General features: G+C 37.4%; 1 long non-coding RNA gene across 1 annotated transcript in view; it reads left to right on the top strand.

The window, feature by feature from the left end:
• Positions 1-12,767, top strand: part of LOC119506988 — a 271,191-nt gene extending 258,424 nt beyond the window's left edge. Inside the window, exons 3-4 of the long non-coding RNA XR_005211086.1 lie at positions 10,761-10,909; positions 11,458-12,767. This is a non-coding gene — a long non-coding RNA (uncharacterized LOC119506988). The remainder of the gene's footprint in view (positions 1-10,760; positions 10,910-11,457) is intronic.
• Positions 12,768-14,878: the final 2,111 nt, after the last annotated feature.

The following is a 14,878-nucleotide window of genomic DNA, read 5'->3' as shown; positions in this document are numbered from 1 at the left end:
GTTAATTTCATCTAGCCAGTAAGTGAGGGCCTCCTGAGCTCTTGCTATTCCACGCTTAACATTCACAAATTATCACAAAGTAATTCTTTAATAGACTATTAAAGGTAGAATTTCATGGCCACAGAGTTTAATTACATATTTGTGTCTTAAATGACCACAAATAGGTGACATACAAACTATTCATCAAAAAGAGAAAACTCATTACATTTGAAAATAACCTTTTTGAGTTTGGAAACCTTCCACCTCCCTGCCTAACATATAAATTATATAATAATAATAATATATAAGAATATAATTATTATATTCTTAATTATTATATATTATATATATAATTATTACACAATTAATATGTGTAGTAAATTGGATTCCTTCCCTGCCATGTTTCAGCCTTACATCACTCTGCCAAATTCACTGTAATTGTTCTTCATGTAGGCTTGTTTTTATTCTCTTAAATTTCCTCATGCTCTCTTCAAATATATCCCATTATGTCATTATATACATATATTGCATATGTATTCATCCTATATCCCTATTATTGTAATGCTCACATTAAAAGTAATCTGGCCATATGTTTCGTATTATAAGAATTTCCTCAACATCTTATGTTATTTCTTTGTCCTTATTAGCATTTTTCTCTACCTTCCCCTTTAACACCATCTTTGAGTTTCCTGACTTTGCATTTACTCTCCCTTCACAATAATTAGTATATTAAATAAGACTAATGCAACACTAATCCTTGTTATGTCCCCAGTTGTTTATTTCCAATTTTTGTATTCTCACATATTAATATACTAATCATATACTAATAAACCTGTTTACAGGTTCTTAGAATATTTGCAGTATGTGTTGTGAGCCAAATTCAACTGAATTCAATGGTTTTCTATTGGGCATGTTGTAAGCTCATCCTAAAATTGAATAATTAATTGTACAACTTCATGTATCTTTAACTAATTATCTTCTCATTTCATTGGCTTTACCTATGTTTTAATCATTGATTCTTTAGCAGTTTCAGTTAAAACAAGACATGCAAAATTAATTGTTCTCTAAAGATGTGTTTTTCTGAATTCATATGATATGTCTGGAAATTATTTGGATTGATAAATTATATATTTAAACCTATCTCATGAGTTACTAACAGAAAAATATCACACAGCACAATGTATCACATCAAGGAAATAATGATTTGTTATTGATGTTTATGAAGGAGAAGACATGAATGACATTGGCGAGAAGCATTCTGTGTAAAGTATGGTAGAATGCTTAAAATTTAATCTCAATACACAGGTCTTCTATGTTTTATACTTTCTCCTGTATAATTGAAAGTAATTTCCTCACAGTCTCTGAAGGACTTGGTAGGATATTTGGACCATATTGGTAGAATGAGAGAGCCGCCAGTGACTTTAAGGTTACTTTCAAAGTAATTCAGTCTTTCAAGTTGGTGTTTTTTGTTTAATTCCCATCACTGCACTGTTTTCCTGTGTGCTGAAAATAGAGCCTTGCAGTAAACATTGTCTCTGCTCTGGCAACATTATATACCAGTAGTGGGGTTCTGACAATAAATAAAAAGGAGATACATACCAGTGGGAAAAAGTGCTAAGAAACAGAAATAAGATAAAACCCTATTTTAGATAGGGTTGTAATGAAAAATGTCTTTGTTAGGTATCATTTCAGCAGAGACTTGAACAAAGTGGAAAGGGATCAAAGACAAAAGCTGGGGGAAGAATGCTGAAAGCAGAGGGAGCTACTCGTGCAAAGACCCTGTGGTGGGCTTTGTGTCCGCCATATTTGAGGTACAGCAAAAAGCCACACTATATCTGAAGATGGGTCAGGGAAACAGATTATGTAGGGCACTGTGGGTTTGGGGCTTTATTTTGAATTAGATGGTAAATAACTGGAGGTTTTTTTAGAAAGAATAATTTGATCTGGCATATATTTTAAACTCATGTGGACATGAAACTGTAGGGAGGTGAGGATGCATGTGTGGAAATGAATTAGGATGCTATGAGAACCAAGGTGATGGTGGTAGAAGTGGCGAGAAATATTTGTATTCTGGATTTAGTAATAATTTGATATTATTCTTTTAGTATTACAAAATCATTTTAAGGCCTATTCTGACCCACCATTCTCCACTGGTTACTATACTGTCTCAGCCATTTCATAAGAAAATTGCATGAAAAATGGTCTCTGGTCACTTAATCAACTTCCTAGCACCCATTCACCTCTTACTTCAACAGCCCGTCTCAAACGTATTGAAATTTCTCTTTCTGAGAACTCTAATAGCCAATTCTGTTAAATCCAATTTGAACATGAGCTTATGTAAACATTTTCCTTAACATATTAGTCCATTGTTTTTACTTTAACTTCCATATAGAGCCCTTTTAGAAAGCATTCAAGTAGATATAGCTTTGTTATGCAATGTGGATTTCTTCTCCTATAGTTAGAAATTTTGTTTCCTCCAGTGTGCCCTGCTCTTTCTCATCTCAGTGCCTATATCTGCGATGATCACTCAACCTTCTGTGCTTTCTCACTCTACTTGCTTCAGATCTCAGGTCCAATGCCACCCAAATCAGGAAAGCTCTCCTTTGCCTGCAGAATCAGATCCTCTGTTACATACTTTTATTTCATTAGTTTTATTGTAGCTGTGATCTCACATTTTTTCTGTGACTATTTGATTTACATTTGCCTCCTCCCATCTTGCTGGTGCCCAAGGTTGGTGGAATGGACTTGTCACATAATAGGAGCTATAAAAATATTTATTGATAAAAGATTGAAAAGTATTACCTAACCCATTATAATTTAATTCCATACTGCTTTCCCAATTCTCATGTTTTGCTTAGCTGATTTTTTATATATGCTTCCTTTTATTGTTTTTCTCAGTTTGATTTGAAGGAATACATTCTGACTATATTTCTACTAATGGTTCTCTTTGTATTTCAAAATGCTATTGAGGAGAAACTAAGATGGCGGCTAGCTGAGACAGGGCGAAAAAAATGCCTCCATGAAAAACACTAGCTAAAAACCAGAAAGTGACTTAGAATACCGGTTACAGCGGTACGCCAGCTAGATGAAGGCTCCTAGCTCCAGAGGGGCCATATACTTGGTGAAACCGGGAGTCAGCATTCTGAAAAGAGTGAGTAAGCTGGCTGGAAGACCCGCAGCCACACGGCGGGCTGGGGAAGCCAGGGTTGAGCATATGGAGATCAGTTGGCTCTTTCAGAAAAAAAAAAAAAAGGAGTGGCTGCAGCTGCGATTGTGGGAAACACACAGGAAAACACAGCAAGAGGGGGCTGGGCCAGCCTCTCAGTCTCTGGCCGGGAAGATAGACCACTGCAGATACCCTTGGGTTCAGGGGAAAGGAGGGGAGAGCCGGAAGCAGAAAGAAAGCCCACAGCTCGCAGCTGGCCCCCCAGAGGGCTGGATAAACTCCTGCCCGGGGCCATGCCCACAGCGCAGAGCTCCGCCAGTTGTCCCGTAGCAGGGAAGGAGGAATGGTGGGAGGAGGAGGGGGCTGAGACGCCCCGTTAGGCCATTTTTGTTTCGGGATGGGAGTGCGCCGCCGCACGGCCCGGTGGCCTGGGGCTTCCCTTGTGGGATGGCGCGCACTGGTGATGTAGCAAAGCATTCCCTCAGCTGAGCTCCTGGAGGAGCACGGCTGGGAGGGGGGATCCGTTCGGAGAACCCAGAGATGCTATGCCAAGTCCAGTGGTTTATGGATCAGCGAGAGAGAGGGTCTGGGGCTGAAATGAAATGAAGGCTTAGACTCTTGTGGTGGCCTTGAATCTCCAGGATCCTGAGGGATTTGAGCATTAGAACTGCCCTTCATCCCTGGCCACCCGCACACATGGCCCACATTCAAGGCGGACAGCTCCAGCAACACACCCAAACTGAGTTCTCCAACTGAACCCACAAGAATCATTTCCACAAACACCGTGGGGACAAGGTGGAGAACTGACTTCAGAGATATAGGTGACTCACAGACACCATCTGCTGGTTAGTTAGAGAAAGTGTACGTCACCAAACTGTGTTCCTAAAAAATTAGATCGATATCCCTTTTTCTTTACAACTTGAAAGAGCTCTATCAAGCAAAACAAATGCCAAGGGGCCAAAAACAACAGAAAATATTAATGCATATGATAAAACCAGAAGATATGGAGAATCCAACGCCAAACACACAAACCAAAATATCGGAAGATACAGTATACCTCGCAAAATTAATCAAAGAACTTCAATTGAGGAACAAAAACATGGCAAAGGATTTAAAGTTCATCAAGAAGATCATGGCCCAGGATATAAGTGACATAAAGAAGACCCTTGAAGAGCATAAAGAAGACATTGCAAGAGTAAATAAAAAAATAGAAGATCTTATGGAAATAAAAGAAACCATTGGCCAAATTAAAGACTCTGGATACTCATAATACAAGATTAGAGGAAGGTGAACAACAACTCAGCCTCCTCGAGGACCACAGAACAGAAATGAAAGAACAAAAGAAAGAATGGGCAAAAAAATCGAAATGGATCTCAGAGATATGATAGATAAAATAAAATGTCCAAATTTAAGACTCATTGGTGTCCCAGAATGGGAAGAGAAGGGTAAAGGTCTAGAAAGAGTATTCAAAGAAATTGTTGGGGAAAACTTCCCCAACCTTCTACACAATATAAATACACAAAGCATAAATGCCCAGCGAGCTCCAAATAGAATAAATCCAAATGAACCCACTCCAAGACATATTCTGATCAGACTGTCAAATACTGAAGAGAAGGCGCAAGTTCTGAAAGCAGCAAGAGAAAAGCAATTCACCACACACAAAGGAAACAACATAAGATTAAGTAGTGACTACTCAGCAGCAACCATGGAGGTGAAAAGGCAGTGGCATGACATATTTAGAATTCTGAGAGAGAAAATTTTCCAACCAAGAATACTTTATCCAGCAAAACTCTCCTTCAAATTTGAGGGAGAGCTTAAATTTTTCACAGACAAACAAATGCTGAGCGACTTTGCCGATGAAAGACCTGCCCTACTTCAGATTCTGAGGGGAGCCCTGCTGGTAGAGAGACAGAGAAAGAAGAAAGAGATATAGAGAATTTTAACAGACATATATAGTACCTTACATCCCAAATCACCAGGACACTCACTTTTCTCTAGTGATCACAGATCTTTCTTGAGAAGGGACCATAAGCTGGGACATAAAACAAGCCTCAAGAAGTTAAAAAAAAAAAAAAATTGAATATACTCCAAACACATTCTCCAACCACAATGGAATACAAATAGAAATCAATAATTTTTGAACTGTAATTCCACTAGTTACTTCATACATGATATAAAATACACAAACTAAGGACAAATCAGTGGTTTTGAACTCAATGTAAAATATGTAATTTTAGACAACTATGTAAAGGTGGGGGAATGAAGGAGTATAGGAACATAGTTTATGTGTCCTATTGAAGTGAAGGTGGTATCAAAGAAAAACAAGATTGATATGGATTTAAGAGGTTAATTTTAAGCCCCACAGTAAACACAAAGAAATTATCAGAGAATATAGCCATAGAGATGAAAAGTAGGGTTTGTGTTAAGAGAAATGGGGGGAAGGGGCAATAGGGAGTTAAGAAATGAGTGTAGGGTTGCTGTTTGAGGTGAAGGGAAATTTCTAGTAATGGATGGTGGGAAAGAGCACTACAACATTCTAAACATGATTAATCCCACTAATGAAAGGCTAGGGAGGGAGTGGAATGGGAAGATTTAGGCTGTATATATGTTTCCACAACTGGAAAAAAAAAAAAAAAAGAGTCTAACTAGGTGACAATTGAATGCTAAGGATGAACTTGGATGGGACTGGAGGATGGAGGACAGGTGGCTCAAAGGGACACAGTTGAGACATAAGGAAAAGGAAATATAGAATGTAAGCTTTGTATCATTGTTGAATCTCTTGCACTTCTTAGCTGCGCTTAATGGGATTGCATAAAAGAATGTTCTTGTTCATGGGAAGTGTATATGTGAATTATAGTGAATGCTCAAGGATGTGTGCAGCTAGCTCTCATAAGTTCAGAAGACGGAGCATTAGATGATGGATGATAGGGAGGGAGGGAAAGAAATAGCAATGTGACAGCATGTTAAAGTTGGTGGATTGGGCTATCGGGGGAGGGGGGTCAGGGTATGATGGAATTCTGTGTATGGGGCTAGTATTGTTTTTGCAACTGTTCATATAACTGAATTTATTTCAAAATAAAATAAATAAATAAATTTAAAAAAAAAGAGAAAAAAAATGCTATTGAATCTATATCTGCATCAAAAATCTTTCTTCTCTTGTTTTACTCCCTAATCTTTGCAACCTGGCAGATTCAGATTTATCCCACACTCCATTTACACTTTAGGTTTTTAGTTGTTATTGGAATTGTTATTTTAGTATAATTTGGAATTTATAGATACTTCATTTTAAGTCATATATTATACATTTTCTATTGCAATAATAATTTAAAGTACTAGCATTGATTTTACTACTATATTTATAGTAACCATTTGTGGGTAGACAAATATTTGCAAGGCTTACTGCTCACTCTTTTATACTCTAATTTCTTCATTTACCATTTAGGAGGTTTTTTCTTAATTTTTAAAATTCTAATTTCCTTTCTCAAAGTGTATCTTTGATTAAGAAGTATTTCAGTAATTTTCAAAAGAAGCAACCACATGTAATTTAATCGAGTTGGCAGATAATGTACAGGAGGCTCAGTGAAAATAGAATCTCAAATCAACAACAAATACTTTTTAGTGGTAAGTTTTCATAGGTATTTGTATGTCTCATACAAAGAGAAACTGTAAGTGGATATAGTTTTGTTATGTAATGCTAATTCTGGCAACCAGCATTGTTGATACAAAAAACCTCTCACAAACGCCTCAGCTATTACATCATGGCATTTTGCGATATATCAGATTATATGGACTACCTTAGCTTCTTCCTTATGCAAAAATTTTATTTCTTCAGATATAAATATTTGCATAAGAGTACATATTTTATACATTCAATATGTCAGTCAATTCCAAAATTTGTTTGCTCATTTTTGAAACTTTGAATTCATTTTGAAAATTATTATTATCATTATCATTATTATTATTTTCAATGCAGAAGACAGTGGATCTTAGGCTTCTTTCAATATTTTTGATTATTCCTTCTCTACAATTTGTTTTGGGCTCCATTTGTAATTATGTATTATGTATTCTGGCCTTCATATTTGTCATATTTCTAATCATTTTATTATTCTCATGTGCATTTCTCCCTAAATTCAGGAAAACTTGTAAAACTTGTCTTTTAGATTACAGATGTAGATCACAGAGCAGTATCTGCATTATTTTCTTCCTTTTACTGTTTCTAATGCTATTTTAAATTCTATTTTTCTATTATGTATCTTTATATTATTTCTTTTTCTCAGCCAGATATTTCTTAATCTCATATATCTTTCTTATGTTATTTTTCATATCTTGTTTCATGAAATCAATATATCTTTTTTTATTGAAAACACAAAGCAGATGCTGTCTAAAGCGTATTATTTTTTTCCTGGTGTAAATCTTCCTTCCATCTCAAAGCTATTCTCTTCCTTTGTTTCTGGAGGGTGAAGACCTTGTTTTATCCAATCTTCAGAATGATTTCACAGCCATCATTATTGTGGTTGTTCCATATTTATTTCTCTTTGAATGAGAAGAGTTTTATTTTTAATTTCCCTGTCCACCTTAATGCAGTTAAAACCTTCCTCTCTTAATTGAACTGCTCGATTGGTCAACATAAGGATTCCCTTTAAAAATGCTATCAATCCTCATTTCAGGGTCGTGCATGACAATATTTTCACCCTGTCTGCGGTCGCGGTTACTGCTTCTGGGGGGAGTGGCGGCCGGTAGCTGAGCCCTCAGCTCTCAGGGCTGCTTAAAGGGTACCGGCGGCGGGGGCTCTTTCCCGGAGGCGAGGGCGAGGCGGAGGACTTGGCCGGGTCCTCGGCAAGAGGCGTGCAAGGTGTGGAGGGCGGCGATAAGGACAAGACACTCTTCATCCAGTAGGAGTATGCGCCAAAGAGATTTATTCAGGGGTGATTACAGGTTATATAGGCTGGTAAGAAGGGCAGGGCTGGAAAGGAGGTGAAGCAGCCTTAAATGGCAATACTGAAGGGATAGGGGCTAGGATTGGTTCTGAGAGAACGCAGGAGCCGTTGCAGCGGGGCGGGGGTTGTTCTGGCCACGGTGCATGCGCGCTGGCGGTGGCAGGAGTGGCCTTGGCACCAGGGAGTGAGTGGGTAAGATAAGGAAGTGGGGAAAGGGCAGTTGGGAGAAAGGCGGTTTCCTCCGGCAAACCTCCCCTGCCAGTGACATTTTGGGTGAGGAAAAGGGAGCTGCCCTGACCTCGCTCCCCAGGCTCGGGGGGGCTGCAGAGGGCACTCACGCCCGTACCTACTACCCTCCCCAGGGGGTGATATCAGGTCCCCTGGCCCAGGCCTGGTAAGTCGAGGTACAAGCTCAGTCACCCGCACTGTCAGTGAAATCTACTGTCAAATCTCATCTACTGGTTTTGTAGTGTTATTCAGAGTATTTTGGCTTCCAAACTCTGCACTTTATATATGTTTATATAATTGATTATTTCAGAGACACATTTTGTTTAGCTGAACCTAGGACTTAAAGAATATCATGTAGACTATCTTTCTCCCTTCTTCAAACTCTTTATTTCCCGGGTCTCCTTAGTTTTGCTTCCCTTTGTGTGGTGGACACATTATCTTTCATTGAAATAGATTATCTTCCGCATGCCAGGATTGAGAGGCACCAGCAGCCTCAGCAAAATAAAAGGCTTCTTTCTCAAGAAAATTATGGAGAAAATCTAATAGACCTGTTTGGGAAACTTGGACAAAAGTTGTTTTCAGGAGGTTGAGGTTCTCTGACTGTTGAAGACAATGTCATGCATAAAGCATGTGCCTGTGATACAAGTGGCCTATGTGGTGAATTAATTCAATTGCCTCCTGCCTTACCACAGAGCCACATGGATTAATAGAAGTATGTTAGAAAATAAATCCTTATATTGAAAGCATTTTACTCATTGTCTTAGCCTTCCTGGGTGTGTGTATATATAATTTTCTTATCATACATGCAATTTTAAGAATCCATAAATCTAAATAATGCTATTATCAGATATAAAACCAATAATGAATCCACCTTCGTTCCCAAAGGAAACAGCTCAAGTAATTGCAAGATCCCAGGGTGCTATTTATATCCAATTAGTCAAATCAGGATGTAAGTTCTGATTTAGCCATCTATGTTTCAATCAACCTTTCCACTTGTAAAATATTTAGGGCTAGGGAAGGTGGAGCAGGCTAACAGTAATGGAAAATGCCTATTTGGAAAGGGAGAAAGGGAAGTGGGCTTAGCCAGTAGTGCTGTTCACAAATGCATCTTGGTCTCTGTTCTTGTTTGCTAATGCAGCCTTTTTGCAAAATACCAGAAATGGATTGGTTTTGATAAAGGGGGTTTATTCAGTTACAAAGTTACAGACCTAAGGCCATAAAAGTGTCCAAACTAAGGCATCAACAAGATACCTTCACTGCAGAATGGCCAATGGCATCTGGAACACCTCAGTCAGCTGGGAAGGCACGTGGCTGGTGTCTGCTGGTCCCAGATTGTTTCAGCTCCTCTTTTCCAGCTCCTGTATGTCCTTCCTTCTTTCTCCCACAGCATTTCTCTCTAAGCATCTGGAGGTCCTCTCTTAGTTTCTCCAGGGCAATCTGGGTTAGCATCTCAAAGAGACAGCAAGCATCTGCTTTTAACGGCCAAAATGTCTCTCTCAGCTGCTCTCCAAAATGTCCCTCTCTGATAGGACTCCAGTGATTTAAGATCCACCCTAAATGGGTGGGGTCCATGCATCCATGGAAATAATTTAATCAAATGGTTAGCACACAGTTGATTGAGTCATAGCTCCATGGAAACACTCAGTGAAAAGATTCCAACCTAATTAACACTAATACATCTGCCCCCACAAGACTGCATTAAACAATATGACTTTTGGGGGGTATATAATATATCCAAACTGGCACACTGTCCTTCCTGGCATAAGACGGGATTACAGTTCACTACCTTCTTGAAGTTCCACATGGTCATATGAAATGCTTTCACCAATGAATCGTGAGTTGAAATCAGGTATGAGGCTGACAGACAATAGCATTTACTGGGCAATGTGAAACTCTCAGTCCATGGTGGTTGTGACGGTGCATATCCATGTGGAGGTGGAAGATTGAGTCATCAGTTGGATGAGATACCCAAATCAGCAGTGAACTTTATGTAAATTAAAAATAAAATTTGTCCCTGAAGCCACTGAAATTCCCAGGATGTTTTCTTCTGCACTTAACTTAGGTTACCCTGAAAAATACAGGAAACAACATAGAGTTCTCACCAGTTATGTTAGTAGTTGCTAAAAGCTTACACTGAAGTCAGAAAGAGTGACTATTCCTGTCAGGTGGCATAGTGAATTCTTTGATGAGTCAATGTGGACAAATCTGCTTCTGTAGATGAGAGGACACCAGTGTCAGAGGCTTTGAACTTATGCCTTAGTGGTTGCATATTTAAAGGGTTGGACTTTATCCAGCAATAAATTTCCACAGAATAATAAACAAATTGTGTTTTAAATTTCTAATAATGAAAAATTAAATAAACTAGCAACCCAGACCAGGTATGTTTCTGGTTCATGCTGAGTATTGGTCTTTAAGTCTGAACCTTGTCTCTGTGTTTTTTTGTCTTTTAGCTGCAGGTCTCTAAACTCTGCTTTAAGCTTGACTTCAGTTTGATTGCTTCCTTGGCCTTTGTTCTGAAACAATAAACTGAGATGGAGATATATAGATAATCTGGCTCCTGCCCCCAGGCTGCATGCTCATGGAGGATGCTGTAGCACAGGTGAGGCATATAGAGACAGATTTCTCCCTAGCTAAGGCAGGATTGCAGCAAGAAACATTTCAGTGGAGTTTAGGCATTCAAGTTTCTTCCATTTCAATAAATCCTCTTCAATATCAATAATATTTCCTCATTTTCTTCCTGACTCCCTGAATTTGAGCAATGACTTTAGTTTGGAAAAGTTAACTTTTTCAGTTCAGCAAGGCATAGGATTATCTGCTAATTTAGCAATCTTGGATGATTGACTTTAGATTTAAAAGACAAACAAAATTTTCACATATAGCAGATTGGAGTTTACTGAAGTCCACAAAAAGTCACCAAAACACTCCCTCAAGTTTTACTCTTAACAGGCATGAGATCTAAATTGCCACTAGGACAATCCACAAATATCAAAGATAAAGGAATGGTAGGAACTGTGACATGCCTCGTTCAAGGGAATAGAGCTTCTTGGCTACAATAAGTTGTTAACATGCATAAATGCTGTCTCAGTTTTCCAGGTATTCTAATTTTTCTGAGACAAATGGGAATTCTCAAAATGTTAATATTTCCAGGTGATTCAAAAGAAATAAAAAACAGAAACAAGTTTTCATGTCAAATGAAACGTATTTGTGAGCCAAATGTGATCCATGAGCTACTAAATTGAAACTTCAGAAGTACCAGCAAATCCATTTAACTTTCATCAATGAATCAATGAACAAATGGATGAAAAAATAAGTTTCTCAAGTAAGTTGGCCTCAAGAATAAAGTGCAAGGGGAACGTATAATACTATCATCAAAATAAAATCAAATGTATGGTTGTATAATCAAAGTGCCTGGTGCTATCATTTATGAGAAGTCTGTACTTGGACAAATTATATATAACTTCTCTAACCTCATTTTCCTCATGTAAAATGGACAAACAATAATACCTCATAAGATTGTTAAAAGTATTCAGTGATTTCACCTATGTAAAGGCAAGTAATCCAGTGCTAGGAACCTAAGTGCTCAAGAAGGTTTTGCTGTAGAGCAGATGGAAATTGTTGAAGATTTTATGAAATAAGAGAATTACTCAGTTTGGAAATTTAATTGTAAAAAGTCAAAGATGACTCCAAGATGTATTTCAGCAATTAAACATACCTAAGTATTCTCTAGCTGATCAGCTCAAATTTCACACAAATATTCATATCAACAGTATTTAGCACTAGAATCACCTGAATATTGAAACTGGACTGTAAGGAAAATGGACCTTGATGTCTTCATTGTCCACCAAACATTTCTTCTGCTGTCAAAAATTCACCTGTTAAAAGTCCTATGGAATATACAACATTTCCATTCTAATTCTCCTATGAGGAATATTTGGTCCTTTTTGTAGAGGATTGAGAGAAAAGGGTAATTACTAAATAATATTAATGTATTCAGCAACTACAATAATAAATGGAATGTAAACAAAAGGAAATGCTGGGAGGAAAGAGTATAGATTTACCATCCCTCTGTGTGTGCTAAACTGTGCACATTCTTTTGGCAGCATTTTCCTTCAATAGCATTAATTTCCTGTGCGTGTTCAAAAATAACTTTGTGGAATTCCAACACTTTCAGAGAGCAATCTCAGCTTTAAAGGAGCACTAATGAGCTGTGTATTGAATCCAAAATTCTAACTTTTCATCCAAAATGAATTGCTTGTGCAACTTGTTTTTAAAAGGCAGTTTATTTGTTTTCAAATGACAGCAAAGTGTGAATAGTATCTGAAAGTTCAAAGCTAAAAGCTACTGACATGAGGAAAAAACATATTGTAAGATGTAGAAAAAAATTATAATCATTATTTTGAGTTTATCTTCTTACTGTATATCATCCTTAAAATCATGATTTATTTTCTGGAACATATTTTCTGTGATTGTTGCTAGCTAAAACCTGAAACTGCATCGTAATATGCATTTGTAAAAATATTAAAGTACATATTGGGAGCAATTTTTTTCTGTCATATATTGGTGACTTATTTGCAAGTATTCTTACTCTGTGATGACTTAAGATCTTTGCGATTCTTAAAATTTAAATTGTAAATAATTAGCTGTTAATTATGATGCTACCGTAATTTTTAAAAATGATAAACTGTATTTCCTAAATTAATGCATCAGACAAGATGAAATTTAAGAATTTGTTCTGTATCTCATTTATTTTAGGACAGTGATTTAGAAGACAATGTTAATAGGATTTGCACTTTTCTACTTATAGCATCTAACAGTGGGTCATATTTACCATGGTGTATAATTTGACTTGGCATTTGACCATGATGGGGGCATTTAACAATTCCTGCTTCCAACAGTCATTATAATTGGTGTTGAAAGTTCCACATAAACAGTGTTCCACCCAAAGCTACCTAAGATTATGCCTGCAAGAGTAAGCGAGATTACCAGTATTTTGATTTAGCTACCAAAGAATAAATCCTGAAAGAAAAAAAAGAAAAGGGGGATGTGGAGAGAGAGAGATAGAGATAGAGATAGAGATGATAGAGACAGAGACAGAGACAGAGACAGAGATAGAGATAGAGATAGAGGAGGGAGGGAGGGAGGGAGGGAGGAAGGAAGGAAGGGCCAAGTTAGCTATTTTTCAAAACACCAAACAAATATCCTAGAAGCAATGACAGATTCCAAAACCCTTTCTACTTATGATCATTTATCTACATTTAAAGTGGCTGGCATTATTCAATAGTACTGTATTGTGACAAATTCTATCCCCAATAGATTCAATATTGATTATCCCTATGTGTCTGCAAAGCTCCTCAAATTGTTCACTATTATTGACTGCCATGTATCCCAAACTTTCAGAATATTCTCTTTTTCCAGGCCTCACTACAAATCTATCTATAGATTTTTTATACTTCATTCAAGCCTTTAAAACTCCGGAATACAGTGAGATTTGTCTCTTTATCATTCACCCCCTGCAAAACCCTATTCAATCTTGTTAGGCAAGGACTGAATAGGTACCAAAATAGTGAGCTGGGACAGGAAGGCAGAGACAAAAAGCAATGGTAGATTCATAACTGGATATCGCAGGTAGATTTCTGATGTCCGGAAAAAAAGCTGATGCACAAATATCAAAAGGAAGGTAAGAATTAAAACTGGACAAATGTGAGAGGAAAAAAAATGTAGTATAGCTCATGGAGGTAACTGAGTATCAACAGTGAAGAAAAACCGTCAAGGTACCAGGAGAAAAAATAATAAAAACCTCAAATTATCAAACTATTTCTTCTGGCCACTGTATGTTTGAAAAAGCTGCATAACATCCGTTATCACTGCATATGCCACCAGAGCTCCTCATTCAGGTCAGCACATACTCTAAAGAATTGTATTTATTTTCTTCCCATTCCATTAACAAAACATTTCTCTAGAATACACAGCAAGGATGCACACCATTTAAATCCTTTGCAACACATTTTAAAATAATTTTATACTAAGCTCTTAAAATGTGTTAATGCTACTAGGCATTCAAAAAAGTTCCAGTAAATGAACTCAGTAGTTTCACAAGAAGGAAAAAGTAAATGAATGTAAAAGAAACTTCTTTATAGCAATTTAATGTACCCCATCATCTGGTATTATCCAACCTCCAATAGTCACTTGAGTTCTACTCAAACATTTCTTATGTTTCCCCAGGCAGGTTGTTCTCATTCGTTCTCCTGGTGTTTTCATTACCAAATGAGGAATCTCAACATTTTTCTCTCTTCTTTGCATCTGTTTTCTGAATATTTTACCTTTTGGCTATGCATAGGCTTCCAAGAGTGCTTTTTCTTGTGTCCCTGTGTGTGTGCCTGTTGTGTGTGTGTTAAGGGGTGGATATTGTTTCCTTTCCTTCCTCCCTCCTTTCCTTTCTTCCTCTCTTCTCCTCTTCCTCTCCCTCCCTCTCTCCCTCCCTTCCGAGTTTGCTTTTTTCTTGTATAATTTATATTTCTTTTTTTTTCAGTTTAGATCTTTTTTCTTATGTTCTTTATGACTCTCAATG

Source organism: Choloepus didactylus, chromosome 12, assembly GCF_015220235.1.
Source record: "Choloepus didactylus isolate mChoDid1 chromosome 12, mChoDid1.pri, whole genome shotgun sequence".
Lineage (NCBI taxonomy): Eukaryota > Metazoa > Chordata > Mammalia > Pilosa > Megalonychidae > Choloepus > Choloepus didactylus.
This window is presented reverse-complemented; position numbering and strand designations above follow the sequence as displayed.